This window comes from Musca autumnalis, unplaced genomic scaffold (genome assembly GCF_047663935.1).
Source record: "Musca autumnalis isolate F117 unplaced genomic scaffold, ASM4766393v1 scaffold_92, whole genome shotgun sequence".
NCBI classification, from domain to species: domain Eukaryota; kingdom Metazoa; phylum Arthropoda; class Insecta; order Diptera; family Muscidae; genus Musca; species Musca autumnalis.
Genome location: NW_027412453.1, coordinates 323,934 through 335,405, shown reverse-complemented (window position 1 = coordinate 335,405; position 11,472 = coordinate 323,934). Strand labels below are relative to the sequence as shown.

Genomic DNA, 11,472 nt, shown 5'->3' with positions numbered 1-11,472 from the left:
CGATCACCGAAATTAAGCAGCGTCGGGCGCGGTTAGTACTTAGATGGGGGACCGCTTGGGAACACCGCGTGTTGTTGGCATTGTCCAAAATTTTTTTATTTTATTTTATTTTCTTTTTTATTTTTCTCTATTAAATAAAAAAAGAATGAAGTCGATATCTTCATTTTTAACCGAAATAGAGCCAAAATAAAAAACTCAACTGCCTATTATTTTAAGGTAAATGTAAAACATTCGCTATTGATTATGCTCAGTTGTACGTAACTAGATACAATAGTCTATGATTTCCTTTGTAAAACAAAAGTAAAATTCTTTATAAATTTGTTTCGTTTCTCAAAAAACGTAATTTAAGGAGGCAAATTTTCGCAAAATGCATTTATTTTTAACAATATTTAAGAAATTTTAACATTTATTAAAAAACAAGAATTTTTATTGTAAAATTCTTTAAAAAAATTGTCTATATTTCCAAAAAAAGGTAATTTAAGGAGCCAAATTTTCCCAAAATACATTTATTTTTAGCAATATTTAATAAATTTTAACATTTATTAAAAAAACTACAATTTTTGTTAGATTTTTTGATGCCAAATTAATACATACTGGTTATGTTCACTAATAACTAAAGGAAACAGTCAACATTTTCCTTTATAAAACGAAAATAAAACTTCTTGTTCGTTTGTGTGTTTGTGTGCAATAAGTAAACGAAATTGTTTTAAACACACAAGCAATGAAATCAATGGCCATATGAAGCAAAATAAACTATGTTTCTTCGCCAACGACCATACCACGCTGAGTACATCGGTTCTCGTCCGATCACCGAAATTAAGCAGCGTCGGGCGCGGTTAGTACTTAGATGGGGGACCGCTTGGGAACACCGCGTGTTGTTGGCATTGTCCAAAATTTTTTTATTTTATTTTATTTTCTTTTTTATTTTTCTCTATTAAATAAAAAAAGAATGAAGTCGATATCTTCATTTTTAACCGAAATAGAGCCAAAATAAAAAACTCAACTGCCTATTATTTTAAGGTAAATGTAAAACATTCGCTATTGATTATGCTCAGTTGTACGTAACTAGATACAATAGTCTATGATTTCCTTTGTAAAACAAAAGTAAAATTCTTTATAAATTTGTTTCGTTTCTCAAAAAACGTAATTTAAGGAGGCAAATTTTCGCAAAATGCATTTATTTTTAACAATATTTAAGAAATTTTAACATTTATTAAAAAACAAGAATTTTTATTGTAAAATTCTTTAAAAAAATTGTCTATATTTCCAAAAAAAGGTAATTTAAGGAGCCAAATTTTCCCAAAATACATTTATTTTTAGCAATATTTAATAAATTTTAACATTTATTAAAAAAACTACAATTTTTGTTAGATTTTTTGATGCCAAATTAATACATACTGGTTATGTTCACTAATAACTAAAGGAAACAGTCAACATTTTCCTTTATAAAACGAAAATAAAACTTCTTGTTCGTTTGTGTGTTTGTGTGCAATAAGTAAACGAAATTGTTTTAAACACACAAGCAATGAAATCAATGGCCATATGAAGCAAAATAAACTATGTTTCTTCGCCAACGACCATACCACGCTGAGTACATCGGTTCTCGTCCGATCACCGAAATTAAGCAGCGTCGGGCGCGGTTAGTACTTAGATGGGGGACCGCTTGGGAACACCGCGTGTTGTTGGCATTGTCCAAAATTTTTTTATTTTATTTTCTTTTTTATTTTTCTCTATTAAATAAAAAAAGAATGAAGTCGATATCTTCATTTTTAACCGAAATAGAGCCAAAATAAAAAACTCAACTGCCTATTATTTTAAGGTAAATGTAAAACATTCGCTATTGATTATGCTCAGTTGTACGTAACTAGATACAATAGTCTATGATTTCCTTTGTAAAACAAAAGTAAAATTCTTTATAAATTTGTTTCGTTTCTCAAAAAACGTAATTTAAGGAGGCAAATTTTCGCAAAATGCATTTATTTTTAACAATATTTAAGAAATTTTAACATTTATTAAAAAACAAGAATTTTTATTGTAAAATTCTTTAAAAAAATTGTCTATATTTCCAAAAAAAGGTAATTTAAGGAGCCAAATTTTCCCAAAATACATTTATTTTTAGCAATATTTAATAAATTTTAACATTTATTAAAAAAACTACAATTTTTGTTAGATTTTTTGATGCCAAATTAATACATACTGGTTATGTTCACTAATAACTAAAGGAAACAGTCAACATTTTCCTTTATAAAACGAAAATAAAACTTCTTGTTCGTTTGTGTGTTTGTGTGCAATAAGTAAACGAAATTGTTTTAAACACACAAGCAATGAAATCAATGGCCATATGAAGCAAAATAAACTATGTTTCTTCGCCAACGACCATACCACGCTGAGTACATCGGTTCTCGTCCGATCACCGAAATTAAGCAGCGTCGGGCGCGGTTAGTACTTAGATGGGGGACCGCTTGGGAACACCGCGTGTTGTTGGCATTGTCCAAAATTTTTTTATTTTATTTTATTTTCTTTTTTATTTTTCTCTATTAAATAAAAAAAGAATGAAGTCGATATCTTCATTTTTAACCGAAATAGAGCCAAAATAAAAAACTCAACTGCCTATTATTTTAAGGTAAATGTAAAACATTCGCTATTGATTATGCTCAGTTGTACGTAACTAGATACAATAGTCTATGATTTCCTTTGTAAAACAAAAGTAAAATTCTTTATAAATTTGTTTCGTTTCTCAAAAAACGTAATTTAAGGAGGCAAATTTTCGCAAAATGCATTTATTTTTAACAATATTTAAGAAATTTTAACATTTATTAAAAAACAAGAATTTTTATTGTAAAATTCTTTAAAAAAATTGTCTATATTTCCAAAAAAAGGTAATTTAAGGAGCCAAATTTTCCCAAAATACATTTATTTTTAGCAATATTTAATAAATTTTAACATTTATTAAAAAAACTACAATTTTTGATAGATTTTTTGATGCCAAATTAATACATACTGGTTATGTTCACTAATAACTAAAGGAAACAGTCAACATTTTCCTTTATAAAACGAAAATAAAACTTCTTGTTCGTTTGTGTGTTTGTGTGCAATAAGTAAACGAAATTGTTTTAAACACACAAGCAATGAAATCAATGGCCATATGAAGCAAAATAAACTATGTTTCTTCGCCAACGACCATACCACGCTGAGTACATCGGTTCTCGTCCGATCACCGAAATTAAGCAGCGTCGGGCGCGGTTAGTACTTAGATGGGGGACCGCTTGGGAACACCGCGTGTTGTTGGCATTGTCCAAAATTTTTTTATTTTATTTTATTTTCTTTTTTATTTTTCTCTATTAAATAAAAAAAGAATGAAGTCGATATCTTCATTTTTAACCGAAATAGAGCCAAAATAAAAAACTCAACTGCCTATTATTTTAAGGTAAATGTAAAACATTCGCTATTGATTATGCTCAGTTGTACGTAACTAGATACAATAGTCTATGATTTCCTTTGTAAAACAAAAGTAAAATTCTTTATAAATTTGTTTCGTTTCTCAAAAAACGTAATTTAAGGAGGCAAATTTTCGCAAAATGCATTTATTTTTAACAATATTTAAGAAATTTTAACATTTATTAAAAAACAAGAATTTTTATTGTAAAATTCTTTAAAAAAATTGTCTATATTTCCAAAAAAAGGTAATTTAAGGAGCCAAATTTTCCCAAAATACATTTATTTTTAGCAATATTTAATAAATTTTAACATTTATTAAAAAAACTACAATTTTTGTTAGATTTTTTGATGCCAAATTAATACATACTGGTTATGTTCACTAATAACTAAAGGAAACAGTCAACATTTTCCTTTATAAAACGAAAATAAAACTTCTTGTTCGTTTGTGTGTTTGTGTGCAATAAGTAAACGAAATTGTTTTAAACACACAAGCAATGAAATCAATGGCCATATGAAGCAAAATAAACTATGTTTCTTCGCCAACGACCATACCACGCTGAGTACATCGGTTCTCGTCCGATCACCGAAATTAAGCAGCGTCGGGCGCGGTTAGTACTTAGATGGGGGACCGCTTGGGAACACCGCGTGTTGTTGGCATTGTCCAAAATTTTTTTATTTTATTTTATTTTCTTTTTTATTTTTCTCTATTAAATAAAAAAAGAATGAAGTCGATATCTTCATTTTTAACCGAAATAGAGCCAAAATAAAAAACTCAACTGCCTATTATTTTAAGGTAAATGTAAAACATTCGCTATTGATTATGCTCAGTTGTACGTAACTAGATACAATAGTCTATGATTTCCTTTGTAAAACAAAAGTAAAATTCTTTATAAATTTGTTTCGTTTCTCAAAAAACGTAATTTAAGGAGGCAAATTTTCGCAAAATGCATTTATTTTTAACAATATTTAAGAAATTTTAACATTTATTAAAAAACAAGAATTTTTATTGTAAAATTCTTTAAAAAAATTGTCTATATTTCCAAAAAAAGGTAATTTAAGGAGCCAAATTTTCCCAAAATACATTTATTTTTAGCAATATTTAATAAATTTTAACATTTATTAAAAAAACTACAATTTTTGTTAGATTTTTTGATGCCAAATTAATACATACTGGTTATGTTCACTAATAACTAAAGGAAACAGTCAACATTTTCCTTTATAAAACGAAAATAAAACTTCTTGTTCGTTTGTGTGTTTGTGTGCAATAAGTAAACGAAATTGTTTTAAACACACAAGCAATGAAATCAATGGCCATATGAAGCAAAATAAACTATGTTTCTTCGCCAACGACCATACCACGCTGAGTACATCGGTTCTCGTCCGATCACCGAAATTAAGCAGCGTCGGGCGCGGTTAGTACTTAGATGGGGGACCGCTTGGGAACACCGCGTGTTGTTGGCATTGTCCAAAATTTTTTTATTTTATTTTATTTTCTTTTTTATTTTTCTCTATTAAATAAAAAAAGAATGAAGTCGATATCTTCATTTTTAACCGAAATAGAGCCAAAATAAAAAACTCAACTGCCTATTATTTTAAGGTAAATGTAAAACATTCGCTATTGATTATGCTCAGTTGTACGTAACTAGATACAATAGTCTATGATTTCCTTTGTAAAACAAAAGTAAAATTCTTTATAAATTTGTTTCGTTTCTCAAAAAACGTAATTTAAGGAGGCAAATTTTCGCAAAATGCATTTATTTTTAACAATATTTAAGAAATTTTAACATTTATTAAAAAACAAGAATTTTTATTGTAAAATTCTTAAAAAAAATTGTCTATATTTCCAAAAAAAGGTAATTTAAGGAGCCAAATTTTCCCAAAATACATTTATTTTTAGCAATATTTAATAAATTTTAACATTTATTAAAAAAACTACAATTTTTGTTAGATTTTTTGATGCCAAATTAATACATACTGGTTATGTTCACTAATAACTAAAGGAAACAGTCAACATTTTCCTTTATAAAACGAAAATAAAACTTCTTGTTCGTTTGTGTGTTTGTGTGCAATAAGTAAACGAAATTGTTTTAAACACACAAGCAATGAAATCAATGGCCATATGAAGCAAAATAAACTATGTTTCTTCGCCAACGACCATACCACGCTGAGTACATCGGTTCTCGTCCGATCACCGAAATTAAGCAGCGTCGGGCGCGGTTAGTACTTAGATGGGGGACCGCTTGGGAACACCGCGTGTTGTTGGCATTGTCCAAAATTTTTTTATTTTATTTTATTTTCTTTTTTATTTTTCTCTATTAAATAAAAAAAGAATGAAGTCGATATCTTCATTTTTAACCGAAATAGAGCCAAAATAAAAAACTCAACTGCCTATTATTTTAAGGTAAATGTAAAACATTCGCTATTGATTATGCTCAGTTGTACGTAACTAGATACAATAGTCTATGATTTCCTTTGTAAAACAAAAGTAAAATTCTTTATAAATTTGTTTCGTTTCTCAAAAAACGTAATTTAAGGAGGCAAATTTTCGCAAAATGCATTTATTTTTAACAATATTTAAGAAATTTTAACATTTATTAAAAAACAAGAATTTTTATTGTAAAATTCTTTAAAAAAATTGTCTATATTTCCAAAAAAAGGTAATTTAAGGAGCCAAATTTTCCCAAAATACATTTATTTTTAGCAATATTTAATAAATTTTAACATTTATTAAAAAAACTACAATTTTTGTTAGATTTTTTGATGCCAAATTAATACATACTGGTTATGTTCACTAATAACTAAAGGAAACAGTCAACATTTTCCTTTATAAAACGAAAATAAAACTTCTTGTTCGTTTGTGTGTTTGTGTGCAATAAGTAAACGAAATTGTTTTAAACACACAAGCAATGAAATCAATGGCCATATGAAGCAAAATAAACTATGTTTCTTCGCCAACGACCATACCACGCTGAGTACATCGGTTCTCGTCCGATCACCGAAATTAAGCAGCGTCGGGCGCGGTTAGTACTTAGATGGGGGACCGCTTGGGAACACCGCGTGTTGTTGGCATTGTCCAAAATTTTTTTATTTTATTTTATTTTCTTTTTTATTTTTCTCTATTAAATAAAAAAAGAATGAAGTCGATATCTTCATTTTTAACCGAAATAGAGCCAAATTAAAAAACTCAACTGCCTATTATTTTAAGGTAAATGTAAAACATTCGCTATTGATTATGCTCAGTTGTACGTAACTAGATACAATAGTCTATGATTTCCTTTGTAAAACAAAAGTAAAATTCTTTATAAATTTGTTTCGTTTCTCAAAAAACGTAATTTAAGGAGGCAAATTTTCGCAAAATGCATTTATTTTTAACAATATTTAAGAAATTTTAACATTTATTAAAAAACAAGAATTTTTATTGTAAAATTCTTTAAAAAAATTGTCTATATTTCCAAAAAAAGGTAATTTAAGGAGCCAAATTTTCCCAAAATACATTTATTTTTAGCAATATTTAATAAATTTTAACATTTATTAAAAAAACTACAATTTTTGTTAGATTTTTTGATGCCAAATTAATACATACTGGTTATGTTCACTAATAACTAAAGGAAACAGTCAACATTTTCCTTTATAAAACGAAAATAAAACTTCTTGTTCGTTTGTGTGTTTGTGTGCAATAAGTAAACGAAATTGTTTTAAACACACAAGCAATGAAATCAATGGCCATATGAAGCAAAATAAACTATGTTTCTTCGCCAACGACCATACCACGCTGAGTACATCGGTTCTCGTCCGATCACCGAAATTAAGCAGCGTCGGGCGCGGTTAGTACTTAGATGGGGGACCGCTTGGGAACACCGCGTGTTGTTGGCATTGTCCAAAATTTTTTTATTTTATTTTATTTTCTTTTTTATTTTTCTCTATTAAATAAAAAAAGAATGAAGTCGATATCTTCATTTTTAACCGAAATAGAGCCAAAATAAAAAACTCAACTGCCTATTATTTTAAGGTAAATGTAAAACATTCGCTATTGATTATGCTCAGTTGTACGTAACTAGATACAATAGTCTATGATTTCCTTTGTAAAACAAAAGTAAAATTCTTTATAAATTTGTTTCGTTTCTCAAAAAACGTAATTTAAGGAGGCAAATTTTCGCAAAATGCATTTATTTTTAACAATATTTAAGAAATTTTAACATTTATTAAAAAACAAGAATTTTTATTGTAAAATTCTTTAAAAAAATTGTCTATATTTCCAAAAAAAGGTAATTTAAGGAGCCAAATTTTCCCAAAATACATTTATTTTTAGCAATATTTAATAAATTTTAACATTTATTAAAAAAACTACAATTTTTGTTAGATTTTTTGATGCCAAATTAATACATACTGGTTATGTTCACTAATAACTAAAGGAAACAGTCAACATTTTCCTTTATAAAACGAAAATAAAACTTCTTGTTCGTTTGTGTGTTTGTGTGCAATAAGTAAACGAAATTGTTTTAAACACACAAGCAATGAAATCAATGGCCATATGAAGCAAAATAAACTATGTTTCTTCGCCAACGACCATACCACGCTGAGTACATCGGTTCTCGTCCGATCACCGAAATTAAGCAGCGTCGGGCGCGGTTAGTACTTAGATGGGGGACCGCTTGGGAACACCGCGTGTTGTTGGCATTGTCCAAAATTTTTTTATTTTATTTTATTATCTTTTTTATTTTTCTCTATTAAATAAAAAAAGAATGAAGTCGATATCTTCATTTTTAACCGAAATAGAGCCAAAATAAAAAACTCAACTGCCTATTATTTTAAGGTAAATGTAAAACATTCGCTATTGATTATGCTCAGTTGTACGTAACTAGATACAATAGTCTATGATTTCCTTTGTAAAACAAAAGTAAAATTCTTTATAAATTTGTTTCGTTTCTCAAAAACCGTAATTTAAGGAGGCAAATTTTCGCAAAATGCATTTATTTTTAACAATATTTAAGAAATTTTAACATTTATTAAAAAACAAGAATTTTTATTGTAAAATTCTTTAAAAAAATTGTCTATATTTCCAAAAAAAGGTAATTTAAGGAGCCAAATTTTCCCAAAATACATTTATTTTTAGCAATATTTAATAAATTTTAACATTTATTAAAAAAACTAAAATTTTTGTTAGATTTTTTGATGCCAAATTAATACATACTGGTTATGTTCACTAATAACTAAAGGAAACAGTCAACATTTTCCTTTATAAAACGAAAATAAAACTTCTTGTTCGTTTGTGTGTTTGTGTGCAATAAGTAAACGAAATTGTTTTAAACACACAAGCAATGAAATCAATGGCCATATGAAGCAAAATAAACTATGTTTCTTCGCCAACGACCATACCACGCTGAGTACATCGGTTCTCGTCCGATCACCGAAATTAAGCAGCGTCGGGCGCGGTTAGTACTTAGATGGGGGACCGCTTGGGAACACCGCGTGTTGTTGGCATTGTCCAAAATTTTTTTATTTTATTTTATTTTCTTTTTTATTTTTCTCTATTAAATAAAAAAAGAATGAAGTCGATATCTTCATTTTTAACCGAAATAGAGCCAAAATAAAAAACTCAACTGCCTATTATTTTAAGGTAAATGTAAAACATTCGCTATTGATTATGCTCAGTTGTACGTAACTAGATACAATAGTCTATGATTTCCTTTGTAAAACAAAAGTAAAATTCTTTATAAATTTGTTTCGTTTCTCAAAAAACGTAATTTAAGGAGGCAAATTTTCGCAAAATGCATTTATTTTTAACAATATTTAAGAAATTTTAACATTTATTAAAAAACAAGAATTTTTATTGTAAAATTCTTTAAAAAAATTGTCTATATTTCCAAAAAAAGGTAATTTAAGGAGCCAAATTTTCCCAAAATACATTTATTTTTAGCAATATTTAATAAATTTTAACATTTATTAAAAAAACTACAATTTTTGTTAGATTTTTTGATGCCAAATTAATACATACTGGTTATGTTCACTAATAACTAAAGGAAACAGTCAACATTTTCCTTTATAAAACGAAAATAAAACTTCTTGTTCGTTTGTGTGTTTGTGTGCAATAAGTAAACGAAATTGTTTTAAACACACAAGCAATGAAATCAATGGCCATATGAAGCAAAATAAACTATGTTTCTTCGCCAACGACCATACCACGCTGAGTACATCGGTTCTCGTCCGATCACCGAAATTAAGCAGCGTCGGGCGCGGTTAGTACTTAGATGGGGGACCGCTTGGGAACACCGCGTAGTTCATTCTGTGTTGTGCTACTGAAGTGTGAAGACCTTTCTAGTGTCTAGTGAAAAGTGTTTAACTGGTGAAAACTACCAAACAATTCCAAGTGCCTAGAGTAGGAAACAAAATTTTATCTCTGACGCAAAGCGTAAATAGTGACAATTTGTATGCGCTTACGTGTAAAGTGTGAGAAGCGCATAGTAGTCAGCATATATATTATTTTTGGCTGGCTGTGCAAAACTCCCTGTGACGAGTGGTGGTTGTTACAAACCACCAATAGTCGCCACTGGCTGGACTCTTCGACAGTCCGAAGCCGATGTCATCCCATTCTGACGGCGGCAAAAATGATGGAGATTATGGTATTGATATAAATACCACACTGAATGTTGAAAATCGACGCATTTTATCGGCCAAATCGAAAATGGCGGAGAAAACGTCCAATCCTGATGATAAGTTTGCATCCGAAGATGTAAATAGTGATGGTGGTATGTCAACCTCGTCTGTTGGGAAGCGCAAATCTGGCAAAAAGCGCGGCCATGTTAACGATGGGGAGTCAACGTATAATTTTTTAAAATTGGAAGCCTTAATACATCAACAACAGGCTACAATTGACCGTCTCGAACAAGAGAAAATACAAATGGCAGCAGAGCTATCTGCCATTAAACAATGCATTAGTGCGGGTGGCGCTAATGTCTCATTCAACAAAGATTGCAGTAACATTGAAGACGGTTCTTCAATGCCGACAACACCCAATCATGGAACAAATAAAGATTTGATCCCAAACAACAACAACGACCCCTCTTCCGAATGGATGGAAGTGATGTCAAAGAAGAATATCAAGAGCTTGAAAGAAGACGTAAGCAACTTGAAGAAAACTCTTGAAGAAACAGCTCAAAAGTTGACACAAGCAATTGGTCGCGAAAATGCTTTTTATCGTGTCATTGCCAAATTACAGAATGAAATTGCTTCATACCGTGACAAACCTCAAGAGTCACTGGAGGTGCTTTTGGAGGATACTTCAGCTGACAACCCTAAAATTGTGTCAGTTGTTAATGTGCCGGTTACAACACATGAAACTAACCGGGCTGCCGAGGTAGCCGAAAACCTTGGTATGGCGATAGACGTCGAACAGCCGTCGACTAGTGTGGAGACTGATGTTTCTAAAGGTGCGATATCAAAAACGAAACTTGTTCCTGCTAAGCCTAATTTATCCAACATGATGAATAAGGAAACTCCAAAGACGAAGAAAGCTGTCCCTGTAGCTGCTCCTACTCATAAGACAACTGTTTCTAACAAATCGACTACCGGCAAATCTATGCCGGCTTTCACTATATATGATGTAAGCGTCCAAGAAATTTCAGGGATCCTCAACCAGCGTTATCAAACAGGTGAGTTCTCAATAACATATTTACGTCCGTCTGTGTTGTCTCTAAATGTTAAGGGCCTTAACATTTATAATGAAGTTAGAAATTTGTTATCTGAGCGGGGGTATAAATTTCATACACACACCCCCAGATCGATGTTACCTTACATGTTGGTCATCAATAACCTTCCTCAAGAGTTCCCCAGGGAATCTGTTAAGGTCTTTCTCGAAACAAAATTGCCATACCCAGTTGAGGTAGTGGGTTTGGCTAATGTCTCACATAATAAATGGATACTTCGTGTATCCAAACAGTCTGATATTCTTAGCCTTTATAAGCTAAAACTAATTTATGACTGTAATATTACAATATCAAAAGACAAGGGGCGTGACATAGTACAATGTTTTAATTG

The 11,472-nt window shown here is 29.9% G+C and overlaps 11 non-coding genes and 1 pseudogene across 11 annotated transcripts; all 12 read left to right on the top strand.

Annotated features, from left to right (window-relative positions):
- The first annotated feature begins 765 nt into the window (after positions 1–765).
- On the top strand, positions 766–884 carry LOC141388321 (5S ribosomal RNA). Its single transcript, XR_012408824.1, has one exon. It is a non-coding gene; the product is annotated as a 5S ribosomal RNA (ribosomal RNA).
- Positions 885–1,569: 685 nt separating this feature from the next.
- Positions 1,570–1,688, top strand: LOC141388320 (5S ribosomal RNA). The gene has a single exon (XR_012408823.1). It is a non-coding gene; the product is annotated as a 5S ribosomal RNA (ribosomal RNA).
- A 680-nt stretch (positions 1,689–2,368) lies between these two features.
- Positions 2,369–2,487, top strand: LOC141388319 (5S ribosomal RNA). Its single transcript, XR_012408822.1, has one exon. It is a non-coding gene; the product is annotated as a 5S ribosomal RNA (ribosomal RNA).
- Positions 2,488–3,172: 685 nt separating this feature from the next.
- Positions 3,173–3,291, top strand: LOC141388318 (5S ribosomal RNA). The gene has a single exon (XR_012408821.1). It is a non-coding gene; the product is annotated as a 5S ribosomal RNA (ribosomal RNA).
- A 685-nt stretch (positions 3,292–3,976) lies between these two features.
- LOC141388317 (5S ribosomal RNA) lies at positions 3,977–4,095 on the top strand. The gene has a single exon (XR_012408820.1). It is a non-coding gene; the product is annotated as a 5S ribosomal RNA (ribosomal RNA).
- Positions 4,096–4,780: 685 nt separating this feature from the next.
- LOC141388316 (5S ribosomal RNA) lies at positions 4,781–4,899 on the top strand. The gene has a single exon (XR_012408819.1). It is a non-coding gene; the product is annotated as a 5S ribosomal RNA (ribosomal RNA).
- A 685-nt stretch (positions 4,900–5,584) lies between these two features.
- LOC141388315 (5S ribosomal RNA) lies at positions 5,585–5,703 on the top strand. Its single transcript, XR_012408818.1, has one exon. It is a non-coding gene; the product is annotated as a 5S ribosomal RNA (ribosomal RNA).
- A 685-nt stretch (positions 5,704–6,388) lies between these two features.
- LOC141388313 (5S ribosomal RNA) lies at positions 6,389–6,507 on the top strand. The gene has a single exon (XR_012408816.1). It is a non-coding gene; the product is annotated as a 5S ribosomal RNA (ribosomal RNA).
- Positions 6,508–7,192: 685 nt separating this feature from the next.
- On the top strand, positions 7,193–7,311 carry LOC141388312 (5S ribosomal RNA). The gene has a single exon (XR_012408815.1). It is a non-coding gene; the product is annotated as a 5S ribosomal RNA (ribosomal RNA).
- A 685-nt stretch (positions 7,312–7,996) lies between these two features.
- On the top strand, positions 7,997–8,115 carry LOC141388311 (5S ribosomal RNA). Its single transcript, XR_012408814.1, has one exon. It is a non-coding gene; the product is annotated as a 5S ribosomal RNA (ribosomal RNA).
- A 685-nt stretch (positions 8,116–8,800) lies between these two features.
- LOC141388309 (5S ribosomal RNA) lies at positions 8,801–8,919 on the top strand. Its single transcript, XR_012408813.1, has one exon. It is a non-coding gene; the product is annotated as a 5S ribosomal RNA (ribosomal RNA).
- A 685-nt stretch (positions 8,920–9,604) lies between these two features.
- On the top strand, positions 9,605–9,723 carry LOC141388359 (5S ribosomal RNA; annotated as a pseudogene).
- The last annotated feature ends 1,749 nt before the right edge of the window (positions 9,724–11,472 follow it).